This window comes from Colossoma macropomum, unplaced genomic scaffold (assembly GCF_904425465.1).
Source record: "Colossoma macropomum unplaced genomic scaffold, Colossoma_macropomum, whole genome shotgun sequence".
Classification (NCBI taxonomy): domain Eukaryota; kingdom Metazoa; phylum Chordata; class Actinopteri; order Characiformes; family Serrasalmidae; genus Colossoma; species Colossoma macropomum.
The window spans coordinates 14,714,404-14,737,954 of record NW_023494795.1 but is presented as its reverse complement, the minus strand read 5'-3'; the positions used below and the strand labels follow the sequence as shown (position 1 = coordinate 14,737,954).

General features: G+C 42.2%; 1 protein-coding gene and 1 long non-coding RNA gene across 2 annotated transcripts in view; both read right to left on the bottom strand.

Moving 5' to 3' along the window:
• Positions 1-4,792, bottom strand: part of dab1a (DAB adaptor protein 1a) — a 198,594-nt gene extending 193,802 nt beyond the window's left edge. Inside the window, exon 1 of the mRNA XM_036581581.1 lies at positions 4,717-4,792. The gene's annotated coding sequence lies outside the window, so the exon portion shown is untranslated. The remainder of the gene's footprint in view (positions 1-4,716) is intronic.
• An 11,546-nt stretch (positions 4,793-16,338) lies between these two features.
• Positions 16,339-23,551, bottom strand: part of LOC118815454 — a 253,669-nt gene continuing 246,456 nt past the window's right edge. The window contains exon 3 of the long non-coding RNA XR_005007806.1: positions 16,339-16,396. This is a non-coding gene — a long non-coding RNA (uncharacterized LOC118815454). The remainder of the gene's footprint in view (positions 16,397-23,551) is intronic.

Genomic DNA, 23,551 nt, shown 5'->3' with positions numbered 1-23,551 from the left:
TCCTCTCTCTCAAAGATGAAAGCTTTAAGTGCTGTTTATCTGATGGTGTCAGTTCTGGTGGGCTTAAAGGTCTTGTACAGTTATTAGGAGACACATTTTCTATTGTTTAATATAGTACGTTTGGGAAAGTCTTGTTTCTTTATTTATTCTACTTTCATTTCTCCCTTCCCTACGCAGGTGGATTATTTTGTATTTAATCTCAGAGAAATATGTCCAGAAAATGAATGAATAACGATGGCCACTGACAAAAGAATTAAATAAATGAAAAATAGTCTCTGACTTTTGCACCTTCCTGTATATATGTAAGCACCTGAGTACATATAAGAGCAAACCTAACCCGAGGGTCCACCTCGACAGAGAACTGTCACATTCACAACTACAGACATGCCCACTCACTGGGCCACCTTAACCTCACCAAACGCCCACATATATATCAAATTACAACTCAATCTCACCTCCTCTCTAGTTAAACTGGACCAGTCAGCTTGCTGGCGTTAAGAGATGACCGAACAGTTCAACCTTTAGCTTCGACACCCATTATTAAATTAGGGTTACAAGCACCACTGGAGCTGCTCAGAATGAATAGCGTAAGAAACACACGCCCGGTGGCTCTCTGTGTGTCAGCAGTGCAGGGCTACAAGCTTTAACTGAAGATGACAGTGGCAATTTACAACTAAATTATAAAACAGAAACATCTACCAGGCAAACTACAGCCAGTAAGCCTGTGGTTCTAATTACAGCAACTAGACTTCAACAGAGGCTGAGAATCCTAAATGAGTATTTTATCCTTTGTGGGCTGCTGTCCGCTGGATGAGAGCATTCCTAAGCTCTAATTAGGAGAAGCAGATAATGTCACCCAGAACGGACAGATCGATATGGAGGATGTGGAGCGGCAGTCAATGCCTCCTTCCTGAGAGGGACGGATTTAGAGAGGACATTCCCCTCTAAATCAGGATTTCCCACTGAACTTTTTAAAAAATACAGTAAGCTCACCAGGGAATACATAACTGAGGCAGATAAGACAACCTGCAAAATGTCCATTTATGACAGACAAACTGTCTGCAAAACAGCTAACAGGAAAGGGCAGCTCCATCCAACAGGGCTTGTGAGGGATTTCCTTTTAGCTTAGGTCTGGAAATCTGACGTGTGGCTAAATAAATGGCTAATCTTTTTGCTCCTGTCCAGCAGACAGTGGCACTCTTTTTTCCCAGGTGCTCCAGATGTTCCAATGAGAAAAGAAAAGGAGCCTCAGGCGCTATGCTTGAAGTCTTTATTCTGTTTGCAGTTCTGCCAATGGATCTGCATCCACTATCTTCAATACCTGGACTTCACAATGGAATTAACCCCTCAAATGGCCAGGACCCACCAGCAGGTCCAAAGTTTTACTACCCATTTCTATGATCTATGAATAACTCAGCGAATTTGCAATGTAGTCCATGTAGTTACTGAATAATAAGGCTTAGAATGTATAAGGGGTCACGCAGTGTCCAAAAGTTTGTAGACACCTGCTCATCCAACATTTCTTCTGAAATCAAAGGTAGTAAGAGTGAGTCTGTTCTTCCTTTGCTGCAGTAACAGCCTCTATTCTTATAGAAAGGCTTTACGCTATATATCGTAACATTGCGGTGAGGTTTTGATTGCATTCAGCCACAAAAGTATTAGTGAGGTCAGGTACTGATGCTGGATGATTAGCATCACAAATGTCACCGCAGCTTATCTCAGGATATCTGATGGAACATCATTCCAAAAATGCAGTCCCATGCTCTACAGCCCAGTGCTGAGGGGCTTTATACCCCAAATACAACACTTGCTTTTAGGCCATGGCAACCTTAGGCAAGAGCATCACATTCTATCAGTAATGCTTTTCTATGGAGATTATACAACATGATACAATCTTAAAATAGTTGAATACTAATTAGAAGGGGTGTCTATAAACTTTAGAAATATAGTGTAGTTTGCAATTGTATTGGGTCCAGGCAGCATGGCCTTGCAATAGCAACAAAACTGTCAGCCTTCATCCACCCCCCTTGTCTAACTTTGTCACTTTTTTCATTACTCATTTATGTCCTTTTGGCTATCAGAGCTGTTATCTGACTCACAGAAATAACAGACTTCTACTTTAACTTACTATCCTCTCACTATACTCAAACTGAAGGCCCATGGCCATTGCTTTAAAATCCAGGACTTGTGTGGCCCCATTTTTTGCCCACCACTCTCTGTCTTCTGGTTATCCTGTTTTCTCAAATGTAATTCCTACAATCAAGCACTGTTAGACAACTGATCAAGCTTTAAATTCTGAAATACACAAAATCATACTCTTCCACCCCCCCACTTTCGTTTTGGAAGTTCTGCTGCTAGCAAAGCAACAAGACTGCATTAGCCTACTCTTTGCTTAAGTCGCTAATGCAGCAGAAACAATTCCCTACTCTGTAGCTCTGTAGCCTTGGTCCTGCATTGCCCCCAGAAATGAAGTCGAGCTTGTAAGGATGAATAAATGAAGGCGGTGGGGAAAGCAAAACAATGTTGGCTTTGTGGGCCCCCACACTCTGTGTTCCGTCTCCATGGAGACACACCGATGCCTGCTGGGTCCATTCAGGCAGAAGGGGATGCCTTCCCGCCGATACACGCTGAAAAGTCCAGAACACAGGACGCACACTCAATGCGGTAACCCTGCTGCGGCCTGGTTCTGTCGAGTGCCGGGTGGTGTGAGAGTGGGTTGCCGTGCCAACAGGCAACCTCTAGCAGAAAGGCAGTCTGTTCGTAACGCCACGTGTAAAAGATGAACTCTAAGTTGAAGTGCTTGACAGAGAGATGCAGTAGCTTTAGAGGTTCCAAACAGAGCTAAAACACATGCAAACTAGTCAATATCAGGCTACACAGTCTATTTACATTATAAAACATGATTACTTATGTACAAAAACAACACACCAACAATACAAGTCTATACGTGTAGTATAGTAGTATGTGCTTCTGAACACAGCTTAATTGTGTCTGAAATTTGGACTACTTGTAGGTCTGTGTAGGACTGCACTCAATGATTTATTTCAAATCAAGTCTGTTTGTACAGCACTTTAGCATTCGTGCACAACACAACAGACACTGTCCCAAAGTAGCTTTACAGAGCCACCCACTGAACATAGTGGGAGAAAAACAGCTCTACAAGGAAGAAATAATGGGAGGAACCAAGAGGAACCATTGAGCAGGTGTCCTCTGAGCCACACTGGACTCATGAGAGGGGGCATCAAGAACTGACCAGGCAAGCTTAAGGGTCATGACAGTAAGCTGAGGTAGTGGTGTAAGTACTAGGGAGGCAGGGAAGCAGTAGCATAACCACAGAGGGGCCATAAAAATTCTCAAAAAAATGGCAAAATCTTGAAAGTCTTACGAAAAAGCTCTATTGGGAGCATTAGCTTTTTTCAGACGAGTGGTAAAGTGGTCTTTGTCGTCATTAATCAATAAAACTTGTACACACTGGAATGAAATGTCATTCTTCAGGCACCATGGTGCAACACAAAACAGCAGCACATTACACAGGGCTACATAAAGGCATACTAATGGCAAGTAAACAAACAAATTAGTCATTTTTTTACTAAATAGTACATTTTGTGTAAGGGAGCCAAAAAAGACCTTATGGTGGTCAAAACCAGGGAAACTTAATGGTCATGACTGTAAGCCGGGGGTCAAAACAGCATGCGTAACAGCTGCTTTATTGAGCTGGAGCCAGTGAGCTTGTAATGGCAGCTGGGTCAGTGGGGCATAGGAACAGTGGTACTATATGAAATAAGCCGAAAACACTGTGTGTGTGTGTGTGTTTGTGTTACGCAAGGTGAGCTCATTATCCTCTCTCCTAATAGAGCGCGTGTGCCATGAATCAGTGCACGCAGATCAAACGGCAGTCTCGGTCGTTAAAGTCGTGATGACGCACGCGAGCCGAAAAGCTCCCGCCTTTAGCGCGCTCCCCGTCCTTCAGGTTGCACAGCGCGAGCTCTCCGGCACCACCTTCTTCCTCCCCCCCTGACTCCACATTATACCCCTTTTGGTCAGTGCCAGGCTCGCGGCTTCCCTCTCCGCTTCATTCCTACCACACTTTGGTTCACGCGCAGCTCCGGCCAACTGGTGCGGTACGCGCGCGCACCGTCACGAGCTTCTCCGATGTAAAAGCGAAAATCAAAGTTAAACGGACACCTGCTCGCGCGCAGCTTCACGCTACTCTGCTCGTGCTCGGTCCAGAGAAGGCAAGCAGCGCGCGCTCACACACACTCATCCACATACACACAGACACGCATCCTCAGCCTCCACGCGCACATAGAAACCTGCAGAGTGTCACACAAGCTCGCGCACGTTCCCAATCCCTTTTTCGCTCCAGCGGTCAGCGGCTGCAGTGCCGCTGGACGCAGCGCGTGCCCCGGTTGCGGTGTTTAAAGCGCAGAAGGGACGTCGATGCAGCAAAAGCCGTGCGCGCGTGACGGCCGGTGCCTCTGGCACGCGCTCCACATTCGTGTCCCAAAAAAATAAAACTGCTCGCGAAGCTCGTTAAGTGCTTTGATAAGGGCTGTTCAAGGCGTCGCAAATCCCGGCGCTTAAAATCATGTGTAGTCCTGGAGCGGAGAGCGCGAGGTGTAGTGCATCCTCGCGCCGGACAAGGATCACGGCACGAGAGAAGAGGAGGGGGGAAAAAAAAAAAAAGCCCATGCAGCAAAAGGCGCCCGTGCTTACCTTGAAAGTGGCGCGTGCTGCTGCAGCTTCCATGCTCGGCTGTGGTGAACCGTGTGCGCGCGCTTCTCCAGGTCTCGTGCTAATCCAATCTCCCATGCCGGGGCCAGGCGGCCGAGCGCGTGCTGCTACATCGCGCCCCTCGCGGGCTCCGCTATGCTGGACTGTGTGTGCGCGCGCTCTGCGCCTCCTCCTCGCGCTCCCTCCGCGCCTCCCGCTGGAGTTGCCTGGTTACCTCCGGCTCAGCCAATGAGAGACGGCGCGCGCGTTAACCCGCCGAGCGCCGGGCTGCCCCGGTTTCTCCGTTACGGAGGAGGAGAGAGAGAGAAAAGAGAGAGAGAGACGACGAAAAAGAAATAAAACACAGCCGAGATGCGCAGGAGGAGATAAAAAGAGAGAAAACAACTGCAGGAGGGAAAGAAAGAGTAGAGATATACTGAGAACCGCGGGCGCACGCACACATAGCAATGCCCTCACAGACCGTCTTAAACGGGACCGGACCTTTTCTATGACTGATGCTGCCTCTAAACCCATTCCAGTGGGGGTGGGGGGTCCTCGCAGTACGGGACAGGAGGAGCTGTGATTTAACCCCGCGAGTCACCTCATCATGCAGAATATTGATTTCAATTACACCCTCTACTCTAAGAGGCACAGCCAAGTGCACCACACCCTCTCCCCTCTCAATCATCATTACCACCCCAAGACAAGGACCAGGGGGATCCTCCACACCACCCCACACTTCAGAGAGAGGGACGAGGGACACTCCAGTAGGCCTCAGCCCCCAAGAGAGCCACTGCCTCCAGTTCACCCTGCCTTAGCCAAGTGTAGCTGCTGAGAAAGTGCTGATGTTTCACATCAGTCTCGTACTCTAACACTACATTACGCTAACAGCATGGTGCAACAGGGTTCAAGATCACAGAACACCTCAAGACTTCATAAAATCCACATGGTGACCATCCCAGTGGGCCCCTTAACCAGTTATAAGTATGCTTGGTAGCCAAACTGGAGCATGATTTGGTGATGCAGGCCACAGGATGCATTGGTGCTATCTGTGTTAGGTTACTCCAGCTAGTTCCAGCTCTTCCTCTGGAATTGTCCTGCCTTGCATTGCTGAATGTTTTCCCTGTTCTAATACTGCTTTCAAATGCAAACCATTTTTTCCCCAAAGAAAAACTTGTTCACTCAAGTTGGTTGCATTCATGTGGTTTATGTCAGAAAGCACATAAAACATGTAGGCTGTGAAAAGGTTGTAGTAAACCAGCAATCAGCTGGCATCTATCGGTTTTGGCCTGTTTTATGAATGTCTTAGAAGAATTTAAGTGTAAAAATATTTTATCATTAACATTTATTATACTGGTGTGCTACTGAATTGTTATATAAGCCTATGTTAGCCTGTTTTAACCTACACTGCGGTTAGACTATGCAGCTGTACTAGCCTGTGTTAACCTATGCGGCTTTGGTGCTCTATGCTGCTGTTAGCCTATGGTAACCTATGCAGCTCTGGTACCCTATGCTGCCCTGTTAGCCTATGGTAACCTATGCAGCTCTGGTACCCTATGCTGCCCTGTTAGCCTGTGTTAACCTATGCTGCTCTGGTACCATATCCTGCTTTGTTAGCCTATGCAGCTGTGTTAGGCTTTGTTAACCTATGCAGCTCTATTACCCTATGCAGCTGTTACCCTATGCTACTGTGTTAACCTATGCTGCTCTGTTAGCCCATGCAGCTGTGTTAGCCTGTGTTAACCTATGCTGCTCTGTTGGCCCATGCAGTTAGGGTGCCTACACATTAGAGCAGTCATGCCAAACTGGGTTCCTTATAGGCCACAGATCTTTGCAAATTAGTGTTAAATTGCAGGTAAACACAGAGATCAAATAAATTTAAGATGGAAGAGAAGCTGATTTCGTGTATTTGTTCCCTATTTTATATGGTGACAGACTGCTCAAATAAAAGGTGAAATTCATTACAGCGAGTCCTAAGCAATTTTATAACCCACAGCTTCAGGCAAAAATTTTTCACCCTCTTTGTCTTGCCTGTGTGTATGACTACTGCCAGTATCACCAGCGCATTTATGGCCACAGTTCACCTTTCCCCGCTCAATTTTAAACTACTCAAACCCCACCTCTGCTCCAGCTGTGCACTCATCTGCGTATGCATGCCTCGCACTGCATAGGCTGCAGTGTTGTGTTTGCCTGTGCTGCTGTGTCACCCTGCAGTGCATTCCCATGCTACTCGGCAGTGGTGGGGGAAATGTGGTATAAAGCAATGCATTACAGTAATGTAATTACTCTTTCCTGTAACAAATTAGTGCAGCGCATTATGGGTTCAAATTCTAAATCACATTACAATTTTAAGAGAACAATATTTTGAGCAATGCATTTAAAACATACACTGCATACAATTTGCACGTATTCTGCCTCCATCACCTAACTTTGATTATGAACATGACGAACGAGTGTGTGCAAAAACTTTACACTGCCGTAAACTCCACGAGCAACATAATAGAAGATAAAGTTCCTCCGTGCTGAAGAAAAGGAAGACTCAAGTGCACCTAAACAGGCCTGATTTGACTTTTGTTCAGGAACAGCACTGTAAGCTTTACATTTTATTCATAAAGATAATATTTTAAAGCAGCAGCTTCATGATTCTACTGCCTATTTTCTAGATTTTCAAATAGCATTTGCCAAATTCATATTCATAAATTTGTTCAGAGCAGACGTGCCTTTTACTATGATTGCTTATTTCCTTCTTAAAAAAAACAATAATAAATAAACAAAAAATAAAAATAAAATACTACAATGATTTTGGGGTCACTGGGTTCACTCTTTGGACTTTAGAAAGTAAATTGGGAGTGAAGTAGTGAGTAATGCAATTACTTCTTCCAGTGAGTAACAAGTAATCCTAGTAGTTACAGTTTGACAAAAGTAATAGATTACTGTTTTGAGTAACTACCCCAACACTATGTGTGCTGGGTTAGCCTCTGCTGCTAGTTTGAGTAGTCTACTGGATCAAGTGGTCTACTGGATGATACTACAATGAGAAGACTATCCTCTGGCAAAGTGAGCAAGCAGGAAAGAAACACTGTCTGCCATATGAACACAGCACAAAGAGCAGCAAGAGGCTACACTGCATGAGGATGGAGCTGGAGGGAGCAAATGTCTGCAACTGTGCATGTTTGTGTGTTTGAAAAAAAAAGAGAGAGCAAGTTTGTAGGTTGGTTTTATACAGCCAGATTTCGTCAGGCAGAATGTGAGCTCAGTGCGTCTGATCTCCACAAAAAAAGAAAGCAGGACCAGCTTCCCTTTCTGACTCCCCCCCACCCCATGCCCCCCTCTCTCTGCTTCACTTCTATACGGGAGATTTCTTCTTTGCTCCAACACGTAGCCATGTCCTTTTGCATTCTTCTTTTTCTTTGTCTTATACTATCTCATAGTGCACATACAAGGTTTTCCCCAGTTCCCTCAACCCCCGCTCACCTCTCTCTGGATATCACACTCACTTTAATTCAGTCTGTGTGATTCTTCTTTTACATCTCTTTGGTGTTTCTCTCTTCCCCTTCCAAATCTCTCTCTCTCTCCCTCAGTAAACCAATGTACTGTTACCTCCTCCTCTCCACACCTCTCACTTCCTCGCTCCCTTCATGTCTTTCATCCCCCTGTTTTTTCCCCTCCCTTTTTTCCTATTCTTAACATATCCGTCTTTTCTTGTTGCGGTGGGAGATCTCTTTCTCTACCAGATTTTGTTTACATATGATTGTTTCCTACACAGATTTTAATCCCCCCCCATCCCCTCCTTCGCTCTCTCCTCCATCCAAACAGACATTAGTTCCTCCCCTCCTCTGTCTCTCTGTGTTGAGCATGGTGTTTGCTTTGTTACTGCCGAGGCTGCCTTCATTCATCTCTCCCCTTCTCTTTCTCTCTCTCTCTCTTATGTGTCAACTGATGAAACATAATGGACAAAAGCAGGTCATCACATTAAAAGGATCAAAGAACAATAGTCTTATGCACACATACCGATGCTGCTGCTATGCTAGATTACAACTTATTGTCAGGCAAGAGAAAAGAATGATCATAAATATAATGCAGTAATTGGTTGTGTGATCATAACTTCAGGCAAACCGTTTTGAAAAAATGGCCACTGCATGAAGCCCAATCTTAAGGCACAGCTTGTTCAGTCAAAACAATGATTTTATTTCTAAAAATAAAAAAGAGCATCATATTACAGGTGACCCTAAACTGGCCTTGCTTGTGCATAATACAGTGTAATACAAAATTATAGACCAAATACAAGCAGAGATTACAAGAGATGAGATACAAAAACAGGTCTCTGTACTAGACGATTGCTGTCAAAAAAATGATTAAATACATTAATTAATTAATAAAAAATAAACCTCTCTCTCTCTCTCTCTCTGTGTATATTATATATATATATATATCTATCCTAATTATTGAGTTCAGGTGTTTCGGCCACACCCATTGCTAACAGGTGGATAAAATTAAGCACATAGCCGTCTACTCTCAATAGACAAACACTGGCTGTAGAAGGGGCTGCATTGACGAGCTCTTTTAGATCTGCCCTGGTCAACTGTAAGTGCAATTATTATGAAATGGAAGCATCTATTAGCACCAACACCTCAGCCACGAAGTGGTAGACCATGAGTGCCACTGAGTGCTGAAGTGTCTATCCTCTGTTAAATCGCTCAGTAAAGAGTCCCAAATTGCTTCTGGAAGAACTGTGCGTTAGGAGCTTCACAAAATGGGTTTCCATGGCTGAGCAGCTACACATAAACCTAAGATCAAAATGCACAATGCCAAAAGAGTGGGTAGATTGGTGGAAAGCATACCGCCACCGGATGAATCACGCTTCTCTATCCGGCAGTCTGACGAGTCTGGGTTTGGCGACTGACAGGAGAATGTTACCTGCCTGCCTGTGCCAACTGTAAAGTTTGGTCGAGGAGGGATAAGGCTATGGGGTTGTTTTTCAGGGGTTGGCCTAGACCCCTTAGTTCCAGTGAAGGGAAATCTTAATGCTTCAGCAGACCAAGACATTTGACAATTCTATGCTTCCAAGTTTAGGTGAACAGTTTGGGGAAGGTCCTTTTCTGTTCCAGCATGACTGAGCTCCAGTGCAATTTGATGTGGAAGAACTTGACTGGCCTGCCCAGAGCCCTGACCTCAACCCCACTGAACACCAGCCAGCTACTTAGCCACAATAGCCTCTTACAAATCATGGTTTAAACTTACTCAATGTTGTTTGCTATTGTATATCTACAAAGAGTAACAATACACAAAATTCACAGTTCGGTTTGATGCAATACAATGTGATGACATCATTATATGAAATAAATCATATATGTGAAGAAAGACAGACAGTGCATATGCTGTTCACTGAGAGTCATTCACTCTCAGGTCCAGAAGAAAAATGCAAGAATGAAATCTGCCTAAAAACTTCATGCAACTCGCACATTTCTTCTTCAATTTAACTCAGCCCACCAAGCGCTGTGTAACCCCAAGCACAGTATCAGTTCTAGCAGAAAGTGCACTTCGATCGATAGGCTTCATTTGCCTCAGACTGGTTGACATTCCACAGACACAGCTGACAAACGCGTTGCATAGGGATTGACTGTCAAGGTTAACGTGTTTATTTGGTACAGTAATATTGAGCCACTTATCATCCAGATAGAACAGGCCTACGTGTGCTGTTTCATATGACTTTTGACTATAATGAATTTGGGCTCCTGCTCAAGTTGGGATATTGATGGAAATGCATTTCCCCTCCTCTATCCTGGCAGAGGTGAAAGCCGACAGCGTTGAGTTGTGCCAAACAAAGCGCAGTCAGTCGACTTGTGTGCACTGCGTTACAGTGAGAGTTGCGGGGAGATGCACATCGATCTGTCTGGAGGAGAATTCTTTAGGAGGTGCACCTACTCTCTTCTAAACAATGGGACCGCTTTAACCCTGACCAGCTACTGACTCTGCATGTGGGGTGTCATCAGCACTAACCTTCCTGCAGTGGAAAGCTCATTTGTCATAGTAAATCAGTCAACCTGCTGCGGTGATGTGGGCTGTGAACAGTGGTCAAGGAAGAGTTCAAAGGATGCGCCTTGATGGATGGATGGATGGATGGATGGGCTAGAAAAACTATGAAGAATGAGTGCGGTGAGAGGCTTCACAGCTACACAGCCTTGTTCGCCCTTCCCCATGTCGTTACGAATGCGTTTTGTTGTTGGTCTAACACGCTTATGGCTAACACTATTATGTATTGGACAGCTGTAATGCTTGCACCACTGCCCGTGTTTGCATATGCATGCAGGGCATCATAAATACGCAACCGACAGCTCTTCTGTCGAGAAGACGGCTAACGGGGTTTTCTGCTCCAACAAAGCGATGAGGGATGTGTGTGTGTGTGTGTAAGTGTGTGTGTGTAGGCCTGGAGCACACAGCAGTTTCTGAGAGACAGGATAGGAGTACCCAGCATGCCCCTCTACACACACACACACACTGCTGCACTGCAGGGAAACCTCACAGCAAAAGGCCTTCAAACCTTCACTACCAAGTCGACAAATATTTTTTCTTCTTTTAAAGCAGCCAGATGCTCATGCCAGCAACACAAATTCACTGAGCTTTTCAGAATGGAACACATGTGGACAGTGGTGCAAACACCCTCCCACCTTATTTTTCCCCACAATGAAACCTAGGTTTCCAACTGCGTGAAACAAACACATGCTGAACTCCTACGTGTAGCACATTTGACAGGTTTGTCTTTGCCATGGGGGGGAGGGGTGATACAATGCAGCATCCACGAGCACTAACACTCACTGATAGTGATGTGTCATTCATGAATGATTCATCCTTTCTGAATGAATCTTTTGGGTGAACAAACTGATTCATTCTGTTCAGCTATGGCCAATGCAGTGACAGTTACCATAGTCATAGCCCCTGTGTGGCGGTCAAACTCATTCGCTGCTAGTTTAAAGAAAAATGGCAATGTATTATATTATTTCATGCAAACCACCAGTACTCTCACAACTGAACTTTTAAATACGTATGTTTATGAGATATCCTACATGTACTGTACTTGGCACACACGAGATTGTTCTAGAAATGCGGCAGTTCAGCTACACTGGTGTCTCAGCTCTCACACAATTGTACATCAAGTGAAATCAGGCTTCAGGCTAAGCAGCCACAGACACCACAGCCTCGGACTAAACATCCCCAGACAGTGAACTGTGTGCAACATTTGGAATTCCGTTCATTCTTGCTATATTAATCCCAGTTTTGTAGGCTAATTAAGGATGAAAATATACTCCCACAACTTTCACTGAACAGCACAATTGTTCTTTTCTATGACAATAATTAAGGTTGAAAATGATCAGAACAAAAGTGCAGCTTTTCTTTAGTTGGCTTGTCAAGGGCAAATTACTGTTCATTTTATTATTCAATGCTTCTTTGTATCATTATAATGGATCACAGTTTTCAAGCCAAAACCACAAAACTTTGCAGGATCGTAGAGGCATAATTACACGAACAGTGCACTACTGGGACATAAGGTTTCTGTACAGCGTTCGTTCAAACATTTATTTTTTTTTTCTCCATAGGAAACTAATCATTGAACGGCGAAAGATTTCAAATCCAACTGCCACAAACTATGACACAATAGACATCTTGCATACAATTATGCATTTTGATTCCTTCTGATGATCAGGACTCTTTCACACAGCTGGTATTTCTTGGTGAATGTCAGAAAATGTCTTACAACTTAATAACAAAAAAACTGAAATACTGATCCTTGGTACTAAAACGCAGAGAAAAAGCTTGGTTCTTTAGCTTTGTATACCAAACCAGAACTACGAAATGCCGGTGTAATCGTAGATTCTGAGCTCTGCTTTATCCCGCATGTAAATGCAGTCTAAAAGTCAGACCTTTTCTATATCAGAGTAACACAGAGAAACTAGTTCAGACATTTGTTACAAGCAGAGTTGATCACTGTAATGCTCTTCTTACTGGACTTTATACTGAAATTATATATCCCTTACAACTTATACAAAATGCAGCAGCACGGATCCTAAAAAAAAAACAAAAAAAAACAAAAAACAAAAAAAAACAGATCATTTCTTTTTTAAAAGAACTGCACTGGCTACCTATATCGTTCAGAATAGAGTTTAAAGTTCTGCTACTAGTGTTTAAGGCTCTAAATGACCTTAAAACATCGCTTACATCACAGAGTGTCTGTCTGTTTATGTTCCAGCACATAATCTTAGATCTGCAGATACTGACCTTCTACCAATACCTCCCATAAAATACAGTAAATGTGGAGAGGCACCTTTCAGTTATTCTGCTTCTAAACTGTGGAACTCAATTACAACGTCTATTAGACAGTCAAGGCCAGTGCACACATTCAAGAAACATTTATAAACATCGCTCTTTAACTTAGCATTCAATTAATATTCTGTCTCTTTGGTATTTCGTTTTAATTTGATGTGTCATTGTCTCGTTCATTACTGTAAAACATCATCACTTGTCTGTAAAGTGCTGAGTTGCCACCAGTATGAAAAGTGCTCTATAAAAAAACATTATTATTATTGTTAAACTGACCTTCAGCGATCTTACATGCACATTAAATATACTTACTAGCACACATGCACACACATACTAGCAACTGCTTCAGATACCATAGCAATGGCCTAGCAACACCTTAGCAACCACCTGGGCTAAAGTAGCAAGAGCGCAACACATTGTACTTATTATTAATTATAATTGTAATTACAATTATGATGTGTGGAAATGCTTTGTGGAAATAAAACAATAAAGGAAAACAAACAAACCCCCCTCCCCGAAACTGGTTTACTGCTTACCACAGTACTTTTTCACACAGTTACATGAATAAGAGGATTGTGTTACCAGAACATGCCTAAGTGACGTGGAATAACACAGTCTAGAAGCCACCACATGCATCATGTAGGCTAATATGAGGAAGCAGCTTTGGACAAGTTTATTTTATATGTAGTCTAATCCACAGTTGTGCAGCTACAACCTTAAAGAACTGTTTAGTGACAGCAGTTCACTAATGCTTCTATGATTTACATGCCATCACACACTCCTGACACACTAAACCAGAGGTGTCCAGTCTTTCCATAAAAGGCCAGTGCAGCCAGTGTTGGAAGGTTTTTATTCTAACAAAGCAAGAGTACACATGATCAATTGTTTGAGACCAACTGATTAAACAAGTGGACTCCCTGCACTAAATCAGAGACTGATTTGTTTCAGAACAAACTTTTAAAACGGTAATGCCCACCACTGCCAACTGAACCAGCACTGTTCTGAAATGTCACACACGTTTACTCTAGCCAGGCAGTGGAAACAACCCCACAAGACCCCTCATTGCCCATTAACACAACATGGAAACACCTCATCTCTCATGGAGACGTCCCACATGGCAGCATCCACAGAGCACACATTTGTTTAGCAAGCAATTTTTTTTAACAGAATTCATAAGTTTTCATGATATTAAGAGCTACTAAATTCATTCTTTTCTACTTTATGCATATTAGTATTGCTAACTGAGTTTATAATACACCACTAGACATGTCTAGGGGGAATGGAGATGCCAAGCATGCAAGAGATTTAGGATTACTTCAGTTCCTCATGTAGTTCCTTAATATTTTCTCAAGTTTCCTTTGATTTTTTCCCTTTTCCCCACTGCAAGATGTGCACCTTAGATCTAGCCTCACTTGTCAATGCTGCTCCAAACAGCTCACAGCATTAATGGCAAAGTGTCAGACGTGGCAGTTTCATCATTTTCTCAGATGCTGAATTATGCAACACAAATAAAGCATTCTCTGTGTTCTATTCTTCTCTGATTCATTTCTAGTTGGTCAAGAACACACAGCTTTGTGGTAACCTATGAACTAGTGTTTGTTAAGCAGTGGTTAAATATTTACACTTCAGAGATGCTTCAATGTCTGACATGCGCACTCTAACAGATGTGTCACAAATATGCTCCAAAAGACAAAAGCTTAGGTGAAAATCTTTAATCTCTCACATATTTCTATCAATGAACAGTTAGCAAAAGCTCATCCACTACCAGAGCTTTATAGTTAGAGGACAAAAAGCATAATCAGACCAAACAAATGTAAACATAGAATCAGTGCAGCTTACATTTATGATGTATAGTAATAAATTCTTTGCAATCTTTTCTTTTTTTAACAATAAGTTTAAATGACATTTTTATTGAAGTACACACTAGATGAGGTACTCCTTACCCTGTCTCTCTTCAAACTATTGCCAGGGACATTTGCATTTATAATGCAGGGTTATTTTTCCACATCTCTAAAGTTCAGTCCTATGCCCAATTCACACACAGTGCATCTGCGTGGCGTGTGCTTTTCATTTTGGTGCCCATGTTAGGTGGTCACCGCTTTCACACAGGCTGTGTGCGCGAAGTGGCAGAGAATCCCAGACGCTGCACTGAAGCGGTGCGTTATTTAGAGGATACCCGGCACTGATTGTTTCCAATCTATTTTTTTGAGAACTGTGACTGATATGACTATTTATCTGTCTGGAAAAAGAAATGTCTGTATAACTTTCTCTGTGCTCCGCAGCACAAATGCTGTATGAAAGGCCAGCGTGTTCGAGCTGTAGCACTCATGCTACCGCAGAGGTAGCTCGTGTGAATAAGGCCTTTTCTTGTGCTTTCCACAGATGAAATAATCCTAAACACATTCAATGTTGGTGCAGCGTGGGCTCTGAGGTGATCAGTCCATTACCTGTGGATTTTTTTGGATCTAAAAGTAAGAGTGTAGCTTTTCTCCACTTTCTTAAAGATGAAAGCCTTAAATACTTTCTACCTGATAATTATTTGAACTCCATTTTTGGAAACTGCTGTTCTTCTTTCCAGTCATCTTCCTTTGACTTCCCCCTTCATTACGCAAGTTAATAATCATATCTATTATCCCCAGAATAATCTCCTGAAAAATGAACTTGTATGTAATGGCAGTTTTGACTGGAAATGAAATAAATGAAGGGTGGTCTCCAACTTTTGCACAATACTGTACATATACACTAACCCAACACTGTGAATGCAGTAAATAAATAGTGCACAGATTAATTTACATGCATGGCTTCAGCATCATTCAGCAGTTAAGGGGAAAGTGAAGTGCTCTTCGGTCATACAATATGACTGTGTGTACACAGCACAGATTGAGCCTATCTGACCTTGACTCACTGTCACAGCTTCAGGTTAGTTACTCATCACTGGAAGCTATAAAAACCAGACTGGAGAAAAATACAATAATCACAGAAATCACTTAAGATACTGTTTCACAACAGCACTTTGCCTCAGAGAACACTCAGTCTCTTGTGACAGGGTGAGGTTACATCCACACTGAGGGGCCAGGGGTTGTCCAAATTCCATTAAGTTTTTAAATAAAGAGGTATCACGTTACAAAAGCAGTACTATCAAACAGAGGGACCTTTCTACCGAACAAAGAAAGCTGAAATTTGGTTTTTGTGTTCTAAAGGCACCTACTGTGGTTTTATAGTCATTATAGTTAGCAAACCAATTTCTGATAGAGGCGCAGTCCATCGGAGCACACACTGGTTGGAGGATTTAGAATTAAAAGAACTCACCACAGCTTCTCCACATCTGCTTTCCATAATAAGGCTCCAGTAGTGGTGGGGAAAGCACCTGAGAAAGAGAGAGAGAGTGTGTCGGTGAAAAAAGGAAAGAGCCTATCAAAAAACGTTGTCGCAGTCCTCAAGAAAGTCTTTATTCAGCATCTAATTAGGACCCCCATACTAATGTGTGTGAGTGAAAAGTGAGGAATACGAGTTCTGAGAGTACTTCTGGAGGCACATACAGTACCATTCAAAAGTCAGAGCCCACCCTTTTACTGATTCAATTTTCAGTCAAAACAGCCATTAAGCTTTTTCAGCATCAGCAAAAAAGAAGAAAACAGATTTCATGGAAAATTACACAAAAATCTCAACTAAACATAAATCTAATATCTCCAAAACTTCAGTTTTAAAAAAATGCATTAAAAGATAATTAGAAGCTCCTGAGAGGCGCGACCGTCTAAGCGTTGGCCCCTATCATCAGGAGATTGTGAGTTCGATCCCTGGTGATGCTACAGCCATGCATGGCCAGGAGTCCAGGAGAGCACAATTGGTGTCACTCTCTGGGTGGGTGGGATGGCCCCCTCTTTTCCACCCCATCACTCCAACGCGATGTGAGCCGACGCAGGCGTCTGTTAGCTGACGTAACAGATTTGCCGATTGGCGCTTTCTTCCGTGTGCGTTTGGCTGTTCAATGATGTTGCGTGAGTGGCAGTTCGAAGATGCGGCAACTGGCTTTACAGGTCTCGGAGGAAGCCTGTGCTAGCCTTCGTCCTCCTGGTGCTGGTAGTATCATGTGATTAGAGGAGTCCTAACTAGTGGGTGGATCAAACTCATTTATATAGGCGGAGGCAGGTGTGAAGTGTTACCTGTCTGCCAGCATCCACCACCACACGCTTCCCAATGGCCATGGCACTGACCATGTCACAGTCTGACCTGTCTACTGGAACTGCTCCAACAGTTTTGTTATCTTCATTAGTATAGGACACATTTACACAGCAAATGAGGACAGTCAGCCAAGAAATGTTTGGTGCTTTAGCTTTAGAGTTAGTACTGTGCAAGCGGCATGCCTAAATCAGACACTTGCATCAAACCACTCTGAGTTAGGTAAGTCTGTTCAATTTGTAGGGTTACTGGCTATATCCAGTGTTCTAGGAAGGGTTTACACTAGATTTTGGAACATTGCTTTAATGCTTATGTCCCTGAATGCAAATAAATCTTCAGTGAGGTTGGGTACCAATGGATGGTTAGGTCTGGATATTAAATACAGTAAGTGGGACATTCCATCAAGAGTTCAATTTTCCCAAATTTGCCATCGACTACAGCGGCAAAATAACCTGGATTTTTTTTTGTTTGTTTTGTTAGGTTTTTTTTAAGCCGTTAATGCTCAATGTATCATTGAAGCCAAATGCAAAAGAAGTCATAATATCTAGGCTGATCAACATTTGAGGAACATTGTTTTAGACTAGATTAAATTTTTGGCCGAATCATCATGTTCAGGCTGATTATACAACTATTATTCAGTAACTACTAAGATTTACTCAAAAACGTGATCTTTTCTACTTGGATTTAGGTCATTTTCAAATCATATAATAGAAGCTTATGCCCATTTTTATTTAAATCACATTTAACTACACAACTGTACATCACTATCATCATCTGTGTGCCAGTAGCAGGTGACTACTGCAGCTAATGATATAATAAGCTAATAAGGCAGAACTGCAGTCGTGTGAAGAAGAAAGTACACCCCACGAAAGGTTTAGACTTTTTCAACATATTTGGAGATACAGATGTCAAGTCTTCATTTAAACAAAGTCGACAGATAAAAGTGAAACAATATAACAAACACTTAGAATTACCAATCTTTTTGCCATTTTTATAGCACCCTGCACAAATATAGGCAACTCTGGTAAACATTCTTTATTGCCGATCCTATTGAACTTTCATTTAAATGAACAAAAATCTAACCTTTTTGAAGTACAATGATTGATAAAAACCATAAATCTTAACAGGAAATAAATATTTCTCTGTGTGTACCACAATTATTGGCACCCCTTTATTTAGTACTTTGTGCAGCCTCCCTTTGCTCCGAGTCTTCTCCTATAATGCTTACTGAAACAGAAGAATGCATGGCAAAGGATCTTAAACCATTCCTCCAAACAGAATCTCTCCAGATCCTTCTGAGCTTCACACTGTGTACTCTTCTCTTCAGCTCATCCCACAGGTTTTCTGTGGGGTTTAGGTCAGGGGACTGAGGTGGCCATCTTAATTCTGTGGTCAGAGAACCATTTTGTGCTGATTTGGAGGTGTGCTTTGGATCACTGTGGCAAAACTATGGCCCAGTTTAGGCTTCAGAGTTTAGGCAGTCAGATTTTGATTGTTTTTCTGCCGGTACATGATTGAATGTGATATCATGTATCTGAATAAATTGTCCAGGACCTTTGGAAGAAAAACAGCCCCACAGTTTCACAGACCTACCACTACACTTCACAGTGGGGATGGGCTATTTTGCTACATGATAAAACATTTCCTTATTTTTGTGTTCATGCCAAACTCACCCCTGATGTTTGTTGCCACAAACCTCTATTACAGTCTCTGACCATAGAACATGGCCCCACTGGAAGTTCCAGTATCATTGGGCAAACTGTAGGTGCTTGGTTTGTTGGTCCTTGAAAGCAGAAGATTTTCTTCTGGCAACCACCCCAAGAAATTTGTGGCTATATAGGTGGTGTTTGATTATAGTTTGGGAGACATTGTGACCTCAAGACACAACTAATGTCTGCAATTCCTCATCTGTTAGAGATTTTGTCCACTCAAACCATCCTCCTCAATGTGTGCAGGGTCAGTATAGACATACATCCTCCTCCTGGCAGAATCTTAACATCTCCAGCTGTTTTAAGCTTCTTAATTATTGCCCTGGTAGTGGACATGAGCATTTTTAACTGTTTATCTATTTTCTTGTAGCCATTTGCTGATTTGTGCAGCTCAGTAACATTTTATAGCACATCACTGGTGTATTCTCTAGTCTTTTTCATAGCGATGGATGACTGAGGGAATTTAGACTGTGTTCCATCTCATATATATTCCCCAGTGAAACAGGAAATCATGGCTCACCAATTAAGTGTTCTCACTCGCTCAGGTGACCTCAAACATAAAATATAACAGGAATATACTTCAGTTAGATTTCACTCTTAAGAATTTCTAGGGGTGCCAATAATTGTGGCATACACGGATTTAGGATTTTTTTTTTCCATGTCAAAATTTAATTTAAGACAAAAAAGAATAAGCAATCAAGAATATTTACAGTTCATTTTGCTCATAACTACCAGGGGTGCCAATATTTGTATTTGAGTGCACTAGATATATTTGAAATAAACAGTAATGCAATTTAACCCTTCCCAAACACACACATTTAAGAAGATATCCAAAATATTGGAAATCAATCGTTCCACTGTCCGGCAGACCATTTTCAGGTAGAGAAGATTTAAAAGCACTGCCATCTTGTCCAGACCAGGCTGCCCCAGTAAATTTAACCGGAGAGCAGATCGTATAATGCTAAAAAAAAGTCTTTAAGAACCACCAAAATTAAAAAAAAAAAAATGCATAAAAATACCATTTAGAAAAACTGCACAAATTTAAACTACATGGTAGGTGCCAGGGTGAAGCATTTGCAGTCAAAAAAGAACATCAGGGCAAGCCTAAAGTTTGCTAATGAATATCTAGACAAAGACGAAATGCCCTGGATCAAGACTCTATAGACAGATGAGTCAAAGATAGACGGGTTAGGCTACAGTACCAGAAGTAATGTATGACGAAAACTAAAGACGGCATTTGATCAGCAGAACCTCATATGAACTGTAAAGCATGATAGTGGAAAAAAATTACGGTTATGGTTTGTGGAGGTTTTGCTGGCTACATGACTGGCCAACTTGCAATCAACGAATCGGCTCCGAATTCCATTTCATACCAGAGAGTTTTTAAGGAGAGTGTCATCAGAGGCCATCTGTAAAAAAAAAAATGTTGAAGCTGAAGAAGTGGACCTCCCAACAGGATAATGATCCCAAACATACAAATAAATCCACCAAGGAATGGCTCCAAAGGAAGAAATAGAGGGTAATGGAATGGCCTAGTCAAAGCCTAGAACTGAATCCCATTCAAATACTTTGCATACAGGTTTGAAATGGGCTGTACAAGCAAGAAACATCTCAAAAACTGTTGAAAGAATTACGCATGGAGGAATAGGACATTTTTTTTTCCAAGTACATGTCAAACTGGTAGACTGTCATAGGAGACGCCTACACAAAGTTGTTTCTGCCAAAGGGGGCAGTACCAGTTACTGAGGCCAGGGATGTACTTATTTTTTTTTTAACAGACAAAAATGATTTTTTTTTTTTTAATAAATGATTGCAAAGTCAAATTTCCATTGTTTTTTGTTCTATTACATAATGTTTATCTATACATAATGTTTAAATGTTCAAATACTCATGTCCACATGTCAAAACAAGAGAATAATTTCTTGCTGTGTACTTTTTTCCTTACGAGTGTATATTCACTCTAATGACATATGTCTCACTTACTAACACAAACGTAAACCAACAAGGTAGAAAGATCAGATTTGAACTGAGCAACAATGCTTTTGATGTTAACATACATTGTAATAAGCATAAAACCATGATGGCATGTTTAAAGAATGGCAGCGCACAATAAAAGTCAACCAAAAGCCTCATGTTCACCATGCAGTCAGACACTGGTAAGCTTTCACAGCATAGGAAGTACACTTATTACTCTGATAAAAGGATAGAAAGAACGAAAGCATGAAAGCAAGAAAGAAAGAAAAAAGAAAAAGAACGAAAGAAAGAACGAAAGAAAGAAAGGAGACTGGGAGGGGGAGGCGAGAAAGACAAAGGAGAACTAGGTCAAGTAAGACAGAAAGCAAGCTGCTCGCTCACTAATTAACTCTTTAACGCTCTTCTTGCTATAGCTGGAGTGAACACAACCAGAACAATAACACATGAGGGCTAACACAATACATATAGGTTAATTTCTTGTGGCCACAAATTGGAAGTGCCCTATTTGAGGCCTAGTGAACTGGATGTGATATTCTTATGACTCTCTAAAAGCCATTTACTAGGCTTGTTAAGAGATCTAAGTAGAAAAATAACACTAAACTACTGCATTCAGAAAATCAGTTTCTGTTGTTTTCATGCATAATTTGTGTTTAACACACACTGGTGTTACTTTCCGCAGGAAGTGTTTGCAGTATCTAGAAAATGCTTCTCTTTTTTTTTGTTTATTAATAATAGAAAATAATTTCAAGCCACGCTTGTGCAGTCTGTAGAGAAAAAAGTTTCCATGCATCCCCAGAAGACTAGCCATCACCCTACTGGGATGTGCAGTGTGAGAGCAAGTTAGTTATCATAATTTATTAACCCTAAAGCCACTTAATTCTTGCTGAAATATCTTTGCGGAAAAAGGTCGCCCCATGTGTTCATTTGAACATCGTGGAGAGGCAGCCACGGCGGCGTAACGTCATGTCATGTGTGAGCGCGTGGCACATGAAATATTAAAAGGAGATTCATTCCAACTCTGGCAGAACACAGAATTAATAAATCATCAGCTACAAGCCGCAGAAGATCGGCGAGATCTTTATCCCTATAAAACCTCCCCGCGTGTGCTAATGTGCAGTCTATGCAAAAAGGAAAAGGAAAAGAAATATCGATTTAGGGTGAAATTGTGACACAATATTAAAGACTGCGCTGAGCTGCTCCTGTTGGTGTTATCATCGGCGGTTTTCTAGATTGACTTTTAATGACCGTCTGAAGTGTGAATAATGAATGGTGATTATCGCCCTGCGGAGAGAACCTATTTAAACCAAAGCAGGAGAACAACAAAGACGTTAGAGGAGCGTGCTGCTGATCACCACTGAGCCGTTTTAAAGCGAGCTATTGTTGAGTTTATGCTTGCTTTGGTCTCCATGTCTCAAAAGCTCTTAGTTTGGGTGTCTTCTGTCTGTCTGGCTCTATGTCTCTCGCTGTTTCTCTCTCTCTCTTTTCTTCAAGGACACTTGGATGAAGGTTCAGGCCCCCCTGCTCAGCCCTAATTGCCCATGATGAGTGCTCCACACATGAGCAGACACACATCAGACTCCTGCTGACAGGGACCATTCTGGGGCACACACACACCCCCCCCACCCCACCCCCCACACACACATTCAAATCAAGCTGGCATTTGCGCCAGCTTTTCCACTTTGCCCTCTGTCTCTTCTCACCTTCACTCGTTCTGACCTGCCTCAACACAAAGAGCAGATACAACACATGCAAACACACAGCAGAGGAGACTCGAGGGGTCTAAAAGCCTTTAATTAGTGCCAAATGTGGACAGGGGCCCTGAAGCAAGGCTAATAGAATGACAGCTTGTACACTGAAAACTGGGAACTGAGCACATATACGCATGCTCTGAGGTGCAGCAGGAAAAAAAAATACAGATCCAATGTAACAATAACAGATAGAGGCCTTTCTTTAATCACAGTTATCCTAAAGGAAGCCTTGGCAGTCTCAGATGTCAAAACACTCCAGCGCTCCAGAGCCAGAACTAAGCCCTTCTATAATGAGGACAGAAAACAGCATTTCCTATATTTCTCCAATATGCCAAATCCCATCAACTAGAAAAAGAAAAAAAAAAATACAAGATGCAAAGCCAGACTGGGGATTTGATTGTAATTCTTATCTTCTGAAAAATCTGTGCAGGGCCAAAACAGCATGCACACATGTGAATACAGCTCTTTAAAGGGATTACTTTATATGGAGCAGAATGTCAGGCAAAATTACAGCTTTCAGGATTGCTTCGACACTGGACATGGGCCAAGCTACAAAAAATAAATAAATAAATAAATAAATAGGAGAGGGAGAGGGAAGAGAAAAACCAGAGAGTAATGAAGGAGAGAGAAAGTAAGAGAGAGAAACAGACAGAGAAAGAAGTGAGGGGGACAGAGACACAGAGAAAGAGGAAACAGGAGAGGGGACAGAGAGAGAGATAGAGGGGAAGAAAGAGAACCAGAAAAACAGAAACAGCAATAGCAAGAGAGCGAAAGAGCGAGAGCGAGATCGAGAGAGAGAGAGAGAAAGATTCTCTTTAAAACTTCCATGATGCCCAACAGTGTGAGCCAGCTCCCAAATTGTTACAGCACAAACTGATTACATAGTAATGATTATTTGTCTCCTTCCTCGAT